This window comes from Geotrypetes seraphini, chromosome 7 (genome assembly GCF_902459505.1).
Source record: "Geotrypetes seraphini chromosome 7, aGeoSer1.1, whole genome shotgun sequence".
Classification (NCBI taxonomy): Eukaryota; Metazoa; Chordata; class Amphibia; order Gymnophiona; family Dermophiidae; genus Geotrypetes; species Geotrypetes seraphini.
This window is the reverse complement of record NC_047090.1, coordinates 34,981,154-35,001,171: the sequence shown is the minus strand read 5'-3', so window position 1 is coordinate 35,001,171 and position 20,018 is coordinate 34,981,154. Positions and strand designations below refer to the sequence as shown.

Here is a 20,018-nt window from a genome sequence, read left to right as displayed (position 1 = left end):
TCTGACGAGGAAAGCTCAGTAAATGGGAGCCTCGGCAACAAGCCACGCCCCCTCCTAGTAGGGTTAGACAAACTCTTAAAGGGCCCTGCTTTCTCAATATTAGCCTGAGCTCTGGACACTCTTAAAGGGACGGGCTCCTTCCTAAAGTTGTGCACAGGATTTTTACACTGTTCAAGATGTTTCCTATACCTGGTAATAGGGTTTTTAATGGGGCTTATAGGTACTTTCTCCTTGTTTCTAGTAGGGCTAGCCAGATCCCTGTCACAATATTCAAGTGCCAAACCCTGCCAGGATCTGCACCCAGCCCCCTTCCCTCCCTGGCCTGCACTCAGTCCCCTTCCCTGCCAGGCTCTGAATACTGTCCCACCTTCCTTCCTTTGTAAAGGTAGTAGCGAGCGGCGCACCCAGGCCAGCACGCAGGAGCAAGCTTTTCGTACTGCCAACCGGCCCTGCACCGCTCCTTGATAGGCTGCCACGAGAACTGCGAATCCAGTGAGAACTCACGACAGCCTATCAAGGAGCGGTGCAGGGCTGGCCGGCAGCACGAAAATCTTGCTTGATACATGCTGAACCACCAGGGAACTGGTATGCGAGGGAGGGAGGGTGGTAATTATTAGTGTCGGCCGGGGCAGGAAATGGGAGGGATCCCTCCTGTCCTGGCTTAAGGCAGGCCTGTAGGAAGTCTGGGAGGTTTTCGGGTGGTCACTGGGGGATGACCCGAATATAAACCGGGACCCCTATTTTTGGGTCAATATTTTGGCCCAAAAATCCCGGTTTATATTTGAGTTTAAAAACTTAATTGGTGCCAATAATTGGCAATTAGTACCTTGTAAATGACAAATTGTATTAATTGGATGCATTTAATTGCCTAATTTGGCAGATGCCTACCACTTTGAGGTAGGCACCTAGTTGAAGACACTTACCAGAAAGTAGGTGTGGTTAAGGGGGGAGGGGCAGATCATGTGCATGTTTTTTATGTAGAAACCCGTTTTGGACTTAGGCACACTCATTTAGGCCAAGTAAACTTCACAAAAGTATTTACTAATAAAAATAAAAGAAAACATAATTGTGAAAATAAGTTGATATCGATATTGTATTCTGGAATAGAGAGGTTTCATATATATATCCAGAACTGCAGAAAAATATTTTCCCATATTGTATTGAAATAATTAGGGTGTGCCTAAGGTTAGGATGCCTATTGATACCTATACCCACTTTAGGCACCATTAGGTGCGATTTTATAAAATGTGCCTACATTTTATAGAATCGTGCTTAGTGCTTCACTACTCAGTGCCTAACTTTTAGGTGTCATTTATAGCAGTGGTTCCCAACCCTGTCCTGGAGGAACACCAGGCCAATCGGGTTTTCAGGCTAGCCCTAATGAATATGCATGAGAGAGATTTGCATATAATGGAAGTGACAGGCTTGCAAATCTGCTCCATGCATATTCATTAGGGCTAGCCTGAAAATCCGATTGGCCTGATGGTCTTCCAGGACAGGGTTGGGAACCACTGATTTATAGAATCAGGGTCTAAGAGCCATTCTTGGTACTCCAAGTTAGGTGCTGTATGTAGAATAGCAGGTCGTGCCGGGATTGTGCCCAAGTTGTGGTGCGAGGATTTACACCAAGTCAAACCCGGCGTTAAATGCTCACATTGCTACATTGAAGAATGCTCTTGTCTTCATCCCACTCAATTTGGATTCTGTTCAAATCATAGCACGGAGATCCTTTTATTGACCTTAACCATCAAAATCAAGCAATACTTGAGCGTTGGCCACCAAGCAATCCTCCTTCAATTTGACATATCGACCACCAACTATTACTAACCAAACTCAATGAAATAGGCATTGTAGGAACTATCTTGAACTGGTTCAAAGACTTCCTACAAAACAGAAAATATCTTGTCTACAAAGAAGAAGCATTTTTTAAAAAACTGGCAAGCTCTCTGTGGTGTAATAATATTAATAACTTTATTTTTGTATACCGCAATACAATAAAACAGTTCAGAGCGGTTTACAGGAGAAGAGACTGTACATTTACAGCAAAGATACAGAGTCAGATTACTGCAAGCAACATCATTATCTCCAATCCTCTATAACCTTTCAATGAGCTCACTAGGCTATATCGTATTTGACAACGATGAAAGTGTATTCTCATACGCAGTTGACATTCTTCTACTCATCTTACTTAATTGTGACTAACATTATAATGCCTGTAATATAAAATGGAATTGGCAAAATACAGACCTGGGCCACATCCAACAAATTCAAACTAAACATGGACAAAACCAAAGTTCTATGGTTTCATAACACTGTGAACATGGTTCCTTCTGCTGTAACTCTAACCTCAAGAACCACACTGAATTTCAGCAAGTCGTCCAAGGTCCTTGAATTTATACTCAACTCCAGCCTATTGTACGAATCTCAAGTAACTAACTTAAGGAAGAAATCCTTCTACAAAATGAGTAGACTAAGACTTATCCAACACTTTTTTCAAGAGCATCATATTGCAGTACTAAAGCAATTACTTTTACTTCCCCGGCTGGATTACTGCAACTCCCTCTATGTGGGTCTAAACTCTACTCTCCTGAACAAACTATAGATGAAACAAAATATTGTGATCAGACTGATATTCAAAAAACTAGAAAAAATTGACTCCATCTCACCTTAATATAAGAACTTACACTGGCTTCCTATCAAAACTCATATCGCCTTCAAACTATCGTGTATAATATTCCAAATTCTAAATGCAAAAACCACAGAGCCACTCGTAAATTTATTTGTCAATTCCTGTTCAACATCAACCAGAAAACTGGAGTTGCTTCAACTACTCCTTCCATCTCCCAAAGGAGTTAAATACAAATGCACATTCAACTCGCTCTTCACTTATCTTGGCACCAAGACCTGGAACAACCTCCCAACTGACATTAGGACAGAAAAATTCTACAACAGAATCAGAAAAACTTAAAAACTCTCTTCTTTGAAAGCATATACACTATAGACAACTAACTCACAATACTTAATACCACTAAATCCCATACCCAACTCAATTGTTATACTCCATTCATAACTCGGTCCTGCTGAAACTGTGATAATATAATGTAGCATATACAGGATGCCCACAAAAACACTCCTTTATTTTAAATGGTTACAAAATCGAAACTTATTGGAATATGTTTATAAATAAGATGACAGCAAATATAAGTCCCAAAAAGCACAGTTAGCAAGATCGTACACAATCATTACATTACATTAGGGACTTCTATTCCGCCTAGACCTTGCAGTTCAAGGCGGATTACAAAAGAGCTAACTGGACATTTCCAGTGAAGTTACAACAGTTTTGGGGTGTTTTTTTTTTTTTTGGTTACAAGGGAGGAGAGGTACCTGGGTTAATTCCGGAAGAACTTGCAAATTGGATATTAAATTGACTGTACGTTACTGTGTGATATAACAAATAGATTACAGTTAGAGTACAAATAAGATTACGTTACATTTCAGGGATCCGAATACTTGGTTGGTGTTTTGGGGAGGAAGAGATTATTTAAGTGGAGGTTTTGGGGGAGAATTTATCTAGGAGGAGGGGGAAGGGTTGGGTTAAGATATCTGGATAAATTTTTTGAAAAGTAGGGTTTTGATTTCTTTTCGAAAAGTTTTGAAGTCGCCCATTGCCGTCAACAGGTTGGAGATGGAGTGGTTAAGTTTTGTTGCTTGCGTCGCCTGAAGGTTATCAAACATCTTTTTGCGCTGAGTGCCCTTGAGTGGAGGGAAGGCAAAGGGGTTTGGAGTTCTTCTTTGTCTTGAGGTGAGGATCTGGTTTAGGCGGTTGTTTAGATAGGGGGGGGCCGAGCCGTTTAATGCTTTGAATAATAGACAGTAGAATTTGAATTGAATTCGTGCTTGCATAGGTAGCCAGTGAGAGTCTAGGAAGGCAGTTGTAATATGATCATATTTTCTCAAGGAGTAGATCAGTCTGAGGGCAGTGTTTTGTATAGTCTGAAGTTGTTTTATCATATTGGCAGGACAAGGTAGATAGAGGGAATTGCAATAGTCCAGTAGACCTAAGACTAGGGATTGGACAATTAGCCTGAATTGTGCTGGGTCGAAGAATTTTCTTATTTTACGTAGATTTCTCATAATTAAAAAAGCTTTCTGGGATGTTTTATTGATTTGGGACTGCATTGTGCAACATCTGTCTATCGTTACTCCTAGGAGTTTAAGTTCACTTGCACTTTCACCCTTATAAGCTTCAATTGGTGCAGAAGTTACAACCTTCAAACAATGCAACATGACAAAATGACCAGGTGTTCCTCAAGTGGCCCCCAAGATCACATTACTGTTTGTGACTTTTTCCTTTGGGGGTACGTACCTTCACTACCCGCAACAATGGATGATCTGCAGGAATGCATCACTGAAGCTATAAACGCAATCACGCCGGATATACTTCAAAAAGTCTGGTCCAAGCTCGATTATCGCATCGATGTATGCCGAATAACAGGTGGGGGCGCACATCGAGTGTATGTAATCAGCAGATACCATATGAAACTTTATGAGCTGATGAAACTGTAGCCTCAAAGGTGAAAAAATATTCCAATAAATTTTGGTTTTGTAACCATTTAAAATCAAGGAGTGTTTTTGTGGGCACCCTGTATATCTGTCATACCTTCTAAGTCACCTTGAACATATTTAGGCAGAAATACTGGATTAGATTAAATGTAAACTAGGCACGTAACCCCCTAATTCTATAATACTGCATGCATCTTTAGTAAATGCTCCTGATCCATGTGTGCTCCTCCTATGCCATGCCTTCTTTCTATTTGTGCGCTAAAAAGATTTATGCATATGTATTTATAGAATAATTCTTAGTAAGATGCTCATGTAAAGCCAATCTGTTGCCAATTGACAGCAATAATCTATTGTTTGCACCTAATTATAGATGCTAATTGGCTCATTGATTGTATAAATTGGGTGCGAGCCAAATTTGCATATGCAACTGAGCGCCATATATAAAATTCATGGGTAACTACACCTCCTCACTTTAGTTAAACAAGGCTTTTAGATGTTTGCTTCCCAAATCAATTATCTTACCTTTAAACTAAATTTTTTAAAAATGTATTTATTTGATAAACATTCACTGTGGATTTTTTTTGGGGGGGAGGGGGAGGGGTGATTTGCAACTTTTCCTTCTATTCTATTAATATTATCATGATATACAAACACTACACTTACTTGCTAAGGGCATTTTAGAGCTGGGCCAGTCATCTTGCAGAGGACAAATTCCGAGGCAATAATTTTAGTCTTGCCATCTGTCATCAGAGGGCATAAAATAAATAAGGACGCATACTTGATTGCTCTGCTACATTTGGAGGAGGAGGAAAGGGCGGATGAAAAGCTTAACCTTTATCAGACAATTGTCTGCATCCGTCTTCCCAGACCGGCTTTATCTTAACTCTGCTTTTTAATTTATATCTGAAGTGTGGGGAAAATCATTTCCATTAGATTATGAGCAGGTCATCTGTTTCTTGGATGTCAAAAACTGCATTTTCTAAGGGTCAACAAAACTGCAAGAAATAATTGATAACTATGCAGAAATCTGGACATCAGACTGAGTGACTCAGAATTTAAGAAGGAACAAGGTTGGTCTCAGAACTAAGATAATGCATTAATCGGTTGCAAAGAAACAGGTGCAGGGGTGGTTAAAATGAAGAAGCTTCCTTTTGTAGTATAAATAATATTTCCGTGACTTAATTTGTTTAAGAGGATTATATTTGCTGGATAATGTACTCGGACTTCAGTGTTCAACCAACTAAGGAAGCTGAATAGAAGGGTTAGGAATCCAGAACAGGGTTGATTAAAAATGTTAAAGCTCCATTAGTGAGGGGAATTCAAGTTCATGGTAAGAAAAGGTCTGCGTTTTCTTAAATTAATTACATTTACTAAAATACAGAACAGATCTTGGCTAAATATCACTGCACATTGCAAAGAAATGAAGCAAAATGTTTCCAGACAAATATTCTTATTTTTGTCTTCTTATTTTTGAAAACCATGCTTTAGCATTGTGCTCTGACATTTTTAAAATTCTGCAAGCGAAGAGACGATATTAGCTGGTACCAGTTTACATTTAGTCAGCTTCAGAAATAAGAAGATTTATTCTAAATTAATGTAAGATAATAGGCCAATAAATCTTGGGTTAATAAATCTCTGTACAGCTGACTTAAGTTCATTGAACATCTGACTTTCAACAGGAATTAGGCTTAGTCCAACCCACTATTCATAGCTAAAACACAACGAACAGACAGGGTGTCTTATTTAGACACACTGCATTAATGTTGTGGAGTTGTGGGTCTCAGAATTGTCCAAGGGAAGCTCCTACAAGTCAGGTTTTCAGTATATCCATAATGAATATTCAGAGACAGATTTGCATATATTGCCTCCTCTGTAAACCTGACTGGTTGGTGCTCCTCCAGGATAGGTTTGGGAACCATTAGTGCAAAGCACAGATGGGCTAACTGTATGCATGCAAATCTGTTATGCATATAAATTACATGACTAATTAAAGTTAAAAACATAAGAATAGCCTTACTGGTTCAGACCAATGGTCCATCAAGCCCAGTTGCCCCTTCTCACGGTGGCCAATCTAGGTCCCCAGTACCTGGCCAAAACCTAAGGAGTAGCAACATTCCATGCTACCGATCCAGGGCAAGCAGTGGCTTCTTCTATGTCTTTCTCAATAACAGACTATACACATTTCCTCCAGGAAATTGCCCAAACCTTTATTAAAACCAGCTACTATCCGCGCTCTTACTACAACCTCTGACAATGCATCTAGTGCTTAACTAATTTTTGAGTGAAAAAAAAAAATTCCTCCTATTGGTTTAAAAAGTATTTCCCTGTAACTTCGAGTGTCCCCTAGTTTTTGTAATTTTTGACAGAGTGAAAAATTGATCCACTTGTACCCGTTCTACTCCACTCAGGATTTTGTAGACTTCAATCATATCTCCCCTCAGTCGCCTCTTTTCCAAGCTGAAGAGCCCTAACCTTTTTAGTCTGTCCTCATACGAGAGGAGTTCCATCCCCTTTATCGTCTTGGTTGCTCTTCTTTGAACCTTTTCTAGCGCTGCTATATCTTTCTTGAGATAAGGAGACCAGAATTGAGCGCAATACTCCAGATGAAGTTATGCCGGCTTTGACTTCCACCTCTTTAGCGCATAAGTTATAGAAAGAGCAGCTGAATTTTGCTGTTTTTCATATAATTTTAAATGTGGCGCTGGCCTGTCTCAAAGCCCATCCCAACTGAGATGCATAAATTATTGTTGTTTTGAATGATAGAAGTTATGTGTCATGCCGCTCTCCTAATTTCCCCCCCCCCCAAAAAAAAGAAAAAATTTCAGTTAGTTCCTGCTGCCTACCGCATAAGGGACTTTAAATATCAATGCTATTATATCATGAAGAGTGGTACAACTCAATATCTAGTCTACAACTGTAGATCAATGGAGCTCATACTGTATGTTTAATTCAAGACAAAATGGTAGATCTGTGTGGCTTCTACTGCAAACTTAAAACTGTGTCATGCAGAAAACTAATTCTCTGCATACAAGGCATACACTAATCCATCATCCTTTCCAGATTGGACTATTGCAACTCAATCTACCTAAGCCTTACCAAGAAAAACCTTCATAGACTTCAGCGGATTCAGAATGCCGCGGCTAAGCTTATCTTCGCAAAAAGTAAATTCGACCATGTCTCACCGCTCCTGTCCAAGCTTCACTGGCTACCGATAAACGCCAGGGTTCACTTTCAAAATCCTTCACGGCATCCTCCCTCCCTTTATCCCACTTTCTTGGAACTCCTCAAATCCTAATACCACCAGACCCACCCACAAACTAAAACTATCCTTCCCTTCATTAAAAGGCATTTCCCATGCAGGAAAACTAGGGACCTCCCTCCTCTTCAGAATCACTGAGCTCTGGAACAACCTTACCTCCCCTCTTCGGAACCTGAGCTCGCTCCAACTCTTCCGCAAACATCTGAAAACCTGGCTAATCTCAAACATGTAATACTTACTCCTTCTCTGGCATTCTAAGCTCTCCTAATAGTCTTCTCACTTTATCCTTTAACCTTCATTGGAGTTCCTTTCTCTCCCAACTCTTGTAAACCATGCCGAGCTCTACGATTGTGGAGAGGATGCGGTATACAAACCTAAGGTTTAGTTTAGTAGATACTGATCATCCATGTATAAAACTATGCTTATTTCATGCCAAAAGCACAAGTTTATGATACATACTTTCCAGTCATTCGACACACAAGAAGCTCCTTTTGTAAGACTTCCAAGAGTGGGATCTGCCAGGACAATCCCGCATAAGATTCCAACAATAGTCTGCCATCATGTGTGCATCCCATCTTCCTTGATATCTGGCTTCCATTGTTTTTATGTATTGATGAAATCTTTCACCTTGCTCTTCGCTTAAGTCATCAAGGTTCTCTGGAAAGCAATCTAAGTGACTGTGCAGATAATGGATTTTAACACTCATGTTACAGCCAAGCCTGTTGAAATGAAAGAGCATATCCTCTACTAATTGTGTTTAGTTGTCTGCCTTCTTGTTGTCAAGAAAGTTTTTCACAACAAGAACAACTAAAGACCAGGCACATGATTGAATTTCATTCACTGATGCTATGAAATGTGGGTCATTTATAAGCTGTCTGATCTGTGGACCATAGAAAATTCCTGCCTTCAGTTTTTCTATGGTAAGTCCAGGTAACATGCGCTATGTATTCAATGCACGAACCGTCTTTATTCAAATCCTTTACAAATTTACATTTTTATGCCAATGTGCATTATAGGAAAAGAAGTTGGCAATTACCGTAGTTACATTACATTACATTAGGGATTTCTGTTCCACCATTAACTCTTTTGTAATCCGTCTTGAACCGCAAGGTAAAGAGGGTGTTTTACAAAAAGATTTCTGGTCCTTTATGGGGGAAAAAAGAGTAGAGCAGGTTGATTTGGGGGTTCGTTGGTTAGATGGATGAAAGGAGGAGCTTGAGTGGTAAAATTATTTAGAGCACTGAAATTTTAAACCAGATATTTTCTATTATGACTTAGATAGAACAGTGGACAAATAATTGCAAACTGAAACTCAATACGAAAAAGACCAAACTTTTCTTGGCTAGTCCCAACAAAAAAATAACAAACTCATTGCTTCGTCTTAATGGTCATGACTACCCGATTATTAAATCTATCAAAATTTTGGGAGTCACACTAGACCGACATTTATCACAATGGCTTGATTGTCCTGTATTCCCCTTTGCCCTCCAACCCAGCCAGCAGATTAACCATTCCCCTTAACTGTATCCATGGCATCCTGTTTGTCTGTCTTGTCTGTTTAGATTGTAAGCTCTTTGAGCAGGGACTGTCTCCTTTTGACTCTGTACATCGCTGCGTATATCTGGTAGTGCTATAGAAATAATTCATAGTGGTAGTTGTAGTGGTGTGAAGAGTTTCAGTCTTTAGGAAGCAGAGCTGAGCTTGTGATGTCATAATGCCTCATTCCACCAGTAAGAGCTGACCTCATCAGTGATGTCATAATGGCTTTATTGTCCTGTACTCCCCTCTGCCCTCCAACCCAGCCAGCAGATTAACCATTCCCCTTAACTGTATCCATGACATCCTGTTTGTCTGTCTTGGCTGTTTAGATTGTGAGCTCTTTCAAGCAGGGACGGTTTTCTTCTTCTTTGTGACTCTGTACAGTGCCATCTGGTAGCACTATAGAAATAATTAATAGTAGTAGTAGAGTTGTTGCTTCTCTAATCCGGAAGCCTCTGTGCTGCCTTGAAGATGCAAGATCATTTGGAAGAAGAACACCGGCGTATAAGCCAATTTACAATCTATTGCATAATGGTAATTTTGCATGCAACTTCCATTACAGATTTGGCGTTTTGAATCTACCCCATAGTGTTTAAGAGTACGCACTATTACTGGCAGACAGCATTTGTTTCAAACATAAGAATAGCCATCCTGGGTCAGACCAACGATCCATCTAGCCCAGTGTCCTGTTTCCAACAATGGCTAATCCAGGTCACAAGTACCTGGCAGAAACTCAAAGAGTAGCTACATTCCAGAGTGAGATTGTGATGTCATAATGCCTCATTCCATCAATGCCTAAGAGTCAAATTCCTCAGTGATGTCACAATGGTATGATTGTCCTATTCTTATGAACAAAGAACTGCCATACTGGGTCAGACCAAAGGTCCATCTAGCCCAGTATCCTGTTTCCAACCGTGGCCAATCCAGGTCACTAGTATCTGGAAAAAAAATCAAATATTAGCAGCATTCCATACAAGGTCAAGCAGCATTCCATCCAGGTCAAGCAGGTTTGGTTTTTTTTGGTTGTTGTTGTTGGTTTTCTATTACAATGTATTTAATAACTTCCTCTCCCCATTTCCCTCCTGTCTCATGTATGTCGGTGCATCAATGCCTCCCTCCTTTTTAGCTTAGACATTATTTTAATTTTTAACTATATTTTATTGTTAACTGTTTAGACACCTGTATGATAAACGGTATATCAAAAATAAAGAAACTTGGAAACTTCTCCTATGTCTATCTCAATAGCAAACCATGGACTTTTCCTCCAGGAATTTGTCCAAATCTTTTTAAACCAAGACATGCTAACAACTGTTACCACATCCTCCAGCAACGAGTTCCAGATCTTAACTATTCTTTGAGTGAAAAAAATACTCCTTCTATTTGTTTTAAAAAATATTTTCATGTAACTTTATTGAGTGTCCCCCGATCTTTGTAATTTTCAAAAAAAGAGTCGAACGACAGCCTGTCTCTACTGTATGATGCTATGGACATACGAAGGCCTTTCAAAAAGTATCAGACCTTCATTTTTTCTTGCGTAAACAAATAAAGCTAGGGAGGCATGGTTTGGTGCACGTATGCATGCATGAATTTTTTCCCGCATACAGAAGCTGACAGTTGCCAGCAAACAGCCAATGAGTGAAGAAGTGTAAGTGAGCGCTGTTGGATTTTCGTTTTTGACAAAATGACAGAAAATTTTGAACGCCGCTACTGCATTGAATTTTGTGTAAAGCTTTGCGATTCCCAAGTGGAAATGATCCGTAAGATTCAACAGGTCTTCAGGGACAAAGCAATGGGCTCCACACAGATAAAGGAGTGGTACAACCGCTTCAGAGATGGCCGCACATCAGTGGAGAGTGAAGCACGCTCTGGTAGGCCCTCAACATCCAGAAATGAGATGGTCATTGACAAGTGAGGACCCTGGTGATGCACGATCGTCGAATCACGATCAGAGAACTTGCGGACGAGGCACGCATCAGCATTGTATCTGGTCATTCCATTTGACTGAGGATTTGGGCTTCAGGAGAATATCAGCGAAATTTGTGCCAAAGCTGCTAACGATCGAGCAGAAGCAACTCTGGAGATTGCACAGGACATTCTGGAGACTGTGAACAGTGATCCCAACTTCCTCAGCACAGTGATCACTGGCGATGAGTCCTGGGTTTATGGGTACAACCCAGAAACCAAGTTGATATATCATCACAATGGAAGCATTCAACATCCCCGAGGCCAAAAAGAGCAAGGCAGGTCTGCAGCAATGTCAAAGTCATGCTGACCATCTTCTTTGACTCCAGTGGTGTGGTTCATCACGAATACGCACCACAAGGCACAACCATCACCAAGGGGTACTACCAAGAGGTACTGCATCATCTTCGTAATGCTGCGAGATGCAAATAGCCGGACCTGTGGGCAGTGGACAATTGGCAGTTCCATCACGATAACGCACCTGCCCATTCTTCATATTTGATACAGAGTTTCCTGACATGGTTCCATGCGACTTCTGGCTTTTCCCCAAATTGAAAATGCTCCTGAAAGGGATCAGATTTCAGTCAAGAGAAGACATTGTGCAGAGTGTGAACTCTTCCCCCCCTGCAATCCGCTAAGAAGATCGACTGTCGGCTCCGGGCGGCTTTCCCGCAGAGGAGAGAATCCTGCATTCACCGTGGACCTCATCTGGGGCAGCCTCCTTGGAGCGGCTGGGGCACGGGCAGTGTGTCTGGGAGGGAATGCATGGATGGGAGAACATCGCAAGGGAGGAGACATAGGCATCCTGGGACTGTCGGCCAAGTCTCTTCCCTGAAGAAGCCCTTTCTGGAAACGTCAATCGCTCCTCCTAAACTTACTTGCTCCACTTCATCACTGACGCTGACCCATTCTGCTTCTATTCCTTTCTCTCCTCTCTTCTACCTTCCAAAGTATTTAGATCAATGCTGTCTTGTTAAAATGTTTATTTTATTTTTATTTTTCCTCTAACTCTACTTTTCACTTCTCTATTGCCCTCCAGGAACTTTAGTTAGATTGTGAGCCTTCGGGACAGTAAGGGAATTTTCCAAGTACCTTTCTTATTTCTAATCTTAATGTATATTTTCTGTAAACCGCTTAGAATCTAACGGATGTAGCGGTATATAAGAAATAAATTACAAATTACAAATAAATTACAAATTACAAATGCGATGGACCAGTTGTGAGCAATCTCAAAAGAGGCGTTCCAGCGCTTCTTCCGATAGTGGCAGAACTGTTGGAAGAAGTGTGCGGCAGCCCAAGGGGACTACTTTGAAGGAGATTAGTATAGGATTGTTGCATCTTAATACAAGTATTTTTTATGAATAAAAGGTCTGATACTTTTTGAACGGCCCTCGTATGGCGCATCGGCGTAGTTTGTCAGCTTTTTTTTTTTTTCAGAGGCAAAGGATAAAGAAATAATATTTGCAGAGGGTCAGGGGGGCCAATTAAGCATTAGTACCCATAGTATTTGGGGATTGGGGAGGGAGGCATAGATCCTCCATGCTCCTAGCAGTTAGAAATGATAAGGAATAACAGAACTGCAGGGGACATCACTGCCGTGAAAAATGCGCTTCAAAAGATCATTTTTATGTAGTTGGCATGATTGATTTGATACTTCAAATATATAAGATCTGTGGCATCTTATATTGGAATGTCATGGGGACTACACTGCGAAGCATTGATCTGAAATAAGATTTCATTTCAAGCTCTGGTGATCCTATGATATATAGTGTAATTTGTTTATAGATGAAGACTGAAACAGCTTTAATTTGCAAATACAATACGATATAATAATTGTTGATAGTGGGTCATTACCAATCCTGTATAGTCAGGAATAAATGTGATAACAAAAATGTAATTGCTTCTTCACATTTGATGTTTCTTTCTTTCTTTCTTTTTTTTAAAGTGCAGCCTGCATTCTGAGGAAAGATTAAGTCCCAATTCAATTTTTAACACGCTACACACAGTAGGGAATGTTGATTGGGATAAGACACTGAATGGAATAACATTGTATTAAATACTTGAATGGAAGTTATCAGGTAATGGGAAAGGACAAGGGATGTGAAGTCGACTCACTTCCAATGTCCTTCATGGGATTTTTCTTTTTATTTAGAAACAGAGAAACGCGATGGCAGATAAAGGCCAAATGGCCTATCTAGTTTGCCCATCTGCAACATCCACTGTCTCCTCCTCTCCCTGAAAGTTCCCAAATGCCTGTCCCACGGTTGTTTTTTTTCAGACAGTCTTCGTCTCCATCACCTCTACCGGGAGACTATTCCATGCATCTACCCAGTCTTTCTGTAAAGAAGTATTTTGTTAGATTACTCCTGAACCTCTCACATCTTAAGTTCATCCTAGGCACTCTTATTCCAGAGCTTCCTTTCAAATGACAGAGACTTGCCTCAGGCACATTCATGCCACCTAGATATTTAAACATCTCGATCATATCTCCCATCTCCTGCCTTTCCTCCCAAAGCATACATATTGAGATCTTTAAGTCTGTCCCTATGCACCTTATGACAAAGGCCACCAACCATTTTAGTAGCCTTCCTCTGAATCAACTCCACCCTGTTTATATCTTTTTGAAGGTGTGGTCTCCAGAATTGCACACAATATTCTACATGAGGTCTCACCAGAGTCTTATACAGTGGCATCAATGCCTCCTTTTCCCCATATGGTCATACCTTTTCCTATACTCCCTAGCATCCTTCTAGCTTTCACAGTCACCTTTTCAACTTGAAGTCAGACTTACTGGTCTGTAGCTCCCTACTTCTTCCTTACTTCCACTTTTGTAGGGTAGGACCACATCTGCCTTTCTCCACTCCTCCGGTATCACTCCTCACTCTACAGAAACATTGAAAAGGTCAGTCAGTGGAGCCGTAAGAACTGCCTTAAGTTCTTTCAGTACCCTCGGATGTATACCATCCAGCCCCATCGCTTTGTTCATTCTTAGTTTAGTTAGCCGCTCACAAACACAATCCTCTGAAAATCATGTAACACCACTCCTTAAAAAGGCTCACTGGCTTCCTGTTATACATAGAATTACTCATAAATTATGTACAGTTATTTTTAAAACTTTATATAATAAGACCCCAGCATTTTTATTTAGATTACTTATCCCTTATTCTGCAAATAGAACCTTACGATCTAGCGAACAAAATCTTTTATCTATTCCTTCTCTAAAAATTATTAATACAAGGAGACAATTTATTTTCTCTTGTACAGCACCGCAGACATGGAACGCCCTCCCTATGTTTTTACGGGAGGAGAAAGAGTTTGTAAAATTTAAAAACGAGTTAAAAACTTTCCTTTTTAGAGATGCATTTGCAAGTTAATTTTTTTATCTTATTGCTTTGTTTATTTTATTCCCCCTAAATGTCTTATTATCCTTTTGTATTTTCCTTTGATGTCTCCTCTTTTCTTTACAAATTGTATTTCATCCCTCCTTACCTTGTGTTTAACAAATGTTAATTTTTTAGCACAATAAGTTTATTTATTAATTGTATGGACTGTTTTGTTACCCAATATATGTAACTTTTTAAATGTACACCGCTTAGAAACCTGGTTTAAGCGGTTAATCAAGCCATCTAATAAACTTGAAACTTGATCTGGGTCTTCCACACCGCCATCCCTATTTTCATTTGTCTTCTGCAATCCCACTCCCGGTGTTTCAGCTGTGGGAAGTGGTGGAGAGGAAAACGGAGATAGAATTCAAAAAAAGTGTGGGATAAAAATAGAGGATCTCTAATTAGAAAACAAAGGATGTAAATTAAAGAGCTAAGGTTGGTATTGGACACACTTGCACGGTCTGTGTTCCATATATGGTGATTCGGTGTAGGATGGGCTGAGGAGGGCATCAATGTGAACTCCACTAATATGGAACAGGAGGATGTTACTGGCCAGAATTTACGGTAGATGTCCTGCAAACAATGGGATGGTTGGATAGGCTGGAGTGAGCTTGGACAGCATTTGGAATCTGGGACAATACCAGACTTTACAGTCTACAGCCCAGAAATATCAAAGAAGAGACAAGTATTTTTTAATAAGTATAATTTATAGGCAGACTGGACGGACCGTTCAGATCTTTATCTGCCGTCATTTACTATGTTACAACTCCACTAGCACTACTCAATCTGTAAGTTTTTAATTATTGCAAACCGCATAGAACTTCACGGTACTGCGGTATATAAACTGTTATTATTATTATTACTAGTCTTTAAGCCCATTATATTAACGGGTGCTAGAATAGATTTGTGTGTCTGTCTTTCTTTCTTTCTTTCTGTCTCTCTCTTTCTCTCTCCTTGGCCACTGTGTGTCTATCTGTCTTTTTTTGCTGTCTGTCTCCTTGGCCACTGTATGTCTGTCTGTCTTTGTTTTGGTGTCTGTCTCTTTTAATCTGTCTCTGTAGCCCCCTGTCCTTCTGTTGGTGGTTTTTTTCTGTTTGTCTCTCTCTCCTTGTCCCAAGTTGTTGTTGGTTTTTTTTTCTTTAAATCTGTCTCTTTAGACCCCTGTTCTTCTGTGTGGTTTTTTTTGACTGTCACTTTCTGTCTATCTCTTTGGCTGCTGTCTGTATTTCTTACTTTTGGTCTCTCTATCTGTGATTGTTTTGGTGTTTGTCTCTTTGGCTGCTGTATGCGTTTTGCTTTGTTTTCTGTGTCTCCTATTATTAACCAGCATTCCCTCCCCCTCCATTTCCCTTCCCCCACACTACTTCCTTGTGCAACAGCAGCGTTTCCACTACCCCCCCTTTCCCTTCCCGCGGTCTGGCCAGCTCTCTTAGTCCCTTTCCGCCGCCCCCCCCCCCCTTCCCTTCCCTTCCCGCGGTCCCGACAAACCTGCGACTCCAGCAGCATCTGCAGCACTGTACACATGCTGCTTCGGGGCCTTCTACTGCCCTGATTTGCTCTGCCGTGTCTCTGCTGATGTCATCAGGGATGTGCCAGAGTAAATCAGGGCAGTAGAAGGCCCCGAAGCAGTGTGTGTACAGTGCTGCAGACGCTGCTGGAGTCGCAGGTTTGTCGGGACCGCGGGAACGGAAGGGGGGGGGGTGCGGGAAGGGACTAAGTGAGCCGGTCGGATAGTGGGAAGGGAAGGGGGGCCGGCAAGGGAGTAAGTGAGCCGGTCGGATTGCGGGAAGGGAAGGGGCAGCAAGGGAGTAAGTGAGCTGGTCGGATCGCGGGAAGGGTGGCAAGGGAGTAAGTAAGCCGGTCGGATCGCGGGAAGGGAAGGGGGGGTGGGCAGCAAGGGATTAAGTGAGCCTGAAGCCGTGAGTGTGGGGCCGTTTCTACAGCCGCGCGAGGTGGAGAGCAGAGAGGCTTCTCTGGCACGCATGCGCACTGCTGGCCACATCCCGACAGATCAGGACTCAGGGAACACGGGATAAGAGTGCACATGCACGCTTAGCATATTATAATAGATGTAGAAGTAATTCTAATAATAAGCATCAACAAACAGCTTAGTTTTCAGCAGTTTCCTAAAACTGTAATGATCAATACATAATATCAAATGACCAGACAGCTTTTTCCAAAGAGACATACCCGCAAGAGAAAACATTTTTTATAGTTTCGTAGCCACATAGCTCACATTCTCAGCTGTTTGTGCATCTAATCTCAAGCTCCTCCTCTGATCGCAGGGCCCCTATTTGGTCTATAAACCTCCCATAGGAACCATAGCCAATGGGGTGCAGAGGCACCATCTCCACACTTCAACCAGCATGCATTCCCAAAAGTATAATTCATTCATTCATTCGGACTGAGGGATACTGGTAAACATGGCCGACACTATTTGGATTGTGCCCAGGTAGTACCTAGCTGGAAAAAGGGCAAGTTATCAGCCATACTCCGGACTAATTGGAGGCAATTTAGTAAGTAGTTCATTCGGGACATTGCTATAGATGGATTTACAATAATCTAACTAAGAATTAATGAGTGCATTACTGAGCTTAGGTCTTTCTTGGGAATAGAGAGCTGCAGTGCTTTGATTTTCTATAAATTAAAAAGGAAGATGTCACAACACAAAAAATACAGGGAACAAACTGCAAATCCTGAATCCAGAATTAACCCCAAGGTACTTAGAGGCTGAATGATGTACTTTTAGTGGCTGGCCAGCAATATGAATATTGTAGAGCCTTTTTTTTTTTTTTCCTCTGGAAATCCAAAGGCAACAGTTATTGATTTAACATTAATTCATTATATTCTAGGCAAAGCCATATTTCTTGAACTATCATTCAGATACTTTACATTACATTACATTAGGGAGATCTATTCCGCCATTACATTGCAATTTAAGGCGGATTTCAAAAGAGTTATCAAGGAAGTATTACAAAAAGATCTTATCAAAAAGAAATTAGGTCATTTTCAAAGAGAGTAAGAAATGAGTATGGCTATTTGTTTAGGGTAGTTGGCTTTAGTGAGAGGCGGTGTTTGATTCTTGCAGTGTTATTTCTTTTCCAGGGATTTCTTGAAGAGTATGGTCTTTATTTCTTTTCTAAAAGTTTTGTAGTCTAGGGATACCGTCAGTAGATTGGTGATTTGGTTGTCTAGTTTGGCTGGTTGAGTGGCTAGGAGGCCATCATATAGTTTTTTTCTGTTTGACCTCCTTAATTGGGGGTATGAGAATGGGGTGTGAGTTTTCCTATGTCTGGTGGAGGTGTTGTAGATGAGGCGGTTGTTCAGGTAGTTTGGGCTATCTCCGTATAAATTCTTAAATAGCAGACAGTAGAATTTAAATTGTATTTTTGCTGGGACTGGGAGCCAATGTGATTTGAGATATACTTTATTACTTCCCTGTGGTCTTCATCAGTGTCTACAACCAACTGAATGCCTTCCATGAGGAAATGGCATTTTCTCGATGCGACTAAAAGTTTGCAAATCGGAGGTTATTCTATTTGGAGCCACTTACGGTTAGGCTGTAGTTTATGCTAGACAATGACATGGTGATAGAATTTATCACCGTTCCCATCCCCGTGGACAACTGCGGGAAACCATCTCCATGTCATTCTTTAAGGAGAAAGGGAAGAATCAGAGTAAGAATAGGCACAACCACTGACCCTCAAGCTTTGAATTGAAGAATGCTAGTGTAGAAGGACTGAGGTTGAGAGAGACACTAAAGAATGACATCGGATGGTTAGAACATAAGGCCATAAGCATTGCCATACTGGGACAGACTGAAGGTCCATCAAGCCCAGTATTCGGTTTCCAGCAGTGGCCAACCCATGTCCCAAGTACCTTGCAGAAACCCAAAGTAGCAACATTCCAGAGCTGAGATTGTGATGTCATAATGCCTCATTCCACCAGTGCCTAAGGGCCAACCTCATCAGTGATGTCACAATGGGTTCATTATCCTATACTTGGCTCAAATAAGAATCAGAGTATGAATGGGCCCAACCCTGACCCTCATGCCTTGAATTTAAGAATGCTAGTGTAGAAGGACTAAGGTTGAGATAGACACTAAAGAATGACACCGGATGCTTAGAATATAAGACCATAAGCGTTGCCATACTGGGACAGACCAAAGGTCCATCAAGCCCAGTATTCTGTTTTCAGCAGTGGCCAACACAGGTCATAAGTACCTGGCAGAAACCCAAAGAACAGCAACAATCCAGAGCTGAGATTGTGATGTCATAATGCCTCATTCCACCAATACCTAAGAGTCAACCTCATCAGTGGGTTCATTATCCTATACTTGGCTCACATAAGAATCACAGTATGAATGGGCTCAGCCTCTAACCCTCAAGCCTTGCATTGAAGAATGCTGGTGTAGAAGGACTGAGGTTGAGAGAGACACTAAAGAATGACAAGGGATAGTTTACCGCAGTTATCCGGGGGGATGGTGATGAATTCTGTCACCGCATCATTCTCTAGTGCATGCATAATGTTGATGGTCTAGTCATTTACACACATATGTTGTAAGTGCTCCAATGCTCATAGGAATTCTATGAGCATTGGAGTGTTTACCACACCGTATCGCACTAAATACCTCTAGCACAACTTGATATAAGGGGCCCTATCATTGGTGAAATACTCTGGAAATTGTCCCTAATATTAATTCATGACAATACCAGTTTTAAGTTGATTAAATTAATTATTTGTCTTTCAAAAATAAAATGTTTCCCCAAATTATGTTGTACATAATGTCGCTGTCTTCTTTAATTTATTTCATTTACCCATTTCATCTTTTTTGTTGTCCTTTGTTCCTAATTTGTATGGCTTTTGTTCCATTTTTTGACTCTTTTTCTTTTCCATATACAATACTCCCCTGAAATTCACAGAGGTTCCGTTCCAGGAACACCAGTGAATGCGGCTTTGAGTCTGTAAAAAGGCAGGAGAGGCAGAAGAGGGCAGCTGAGGTACCAGCGGGTGCAGTAAATCATACCTGGTATGCTCCGGGAGGGGGGGGGGGGAGGAGAGGAGAAGGAATCGGCTGTGCAGAAGGCTGATTGGCTGACCAGGAGGGAGAGGAGGAGGAATCAGCTATGCAGAAGGCTGATCGGCTGACTGAGGGGAGGGGGGGGGAGAGGAGGAGCAATTGACTGTGCAGAAGGCTGAGTGGTTCACCAGAAGGAAGGGGAGGAGGAATCAGCTGTGCAGAAGGCTGATTGGCTGACTGAGGGGAGGGGGGGAGAGGAGGAGGAATTGACTGTGCAGAAGGCTGAGTG

At 41.2% G+C, this 20,018-nt stretch overlaps 1 protein-coding gene across 10 annotated transcripts in view; it reads right to left on the bottom strand.

Annotated features, from left to right (window-relative positions):
* The window catches only part of MGAT4C (MGAT4 family member C), a 200,673-nt gene that overhangs the window by 162,008 nt on the left and 18,647 nt on the right, over positions 1-20,018 (bottom strand). The window lies entirely within an intron of this gene.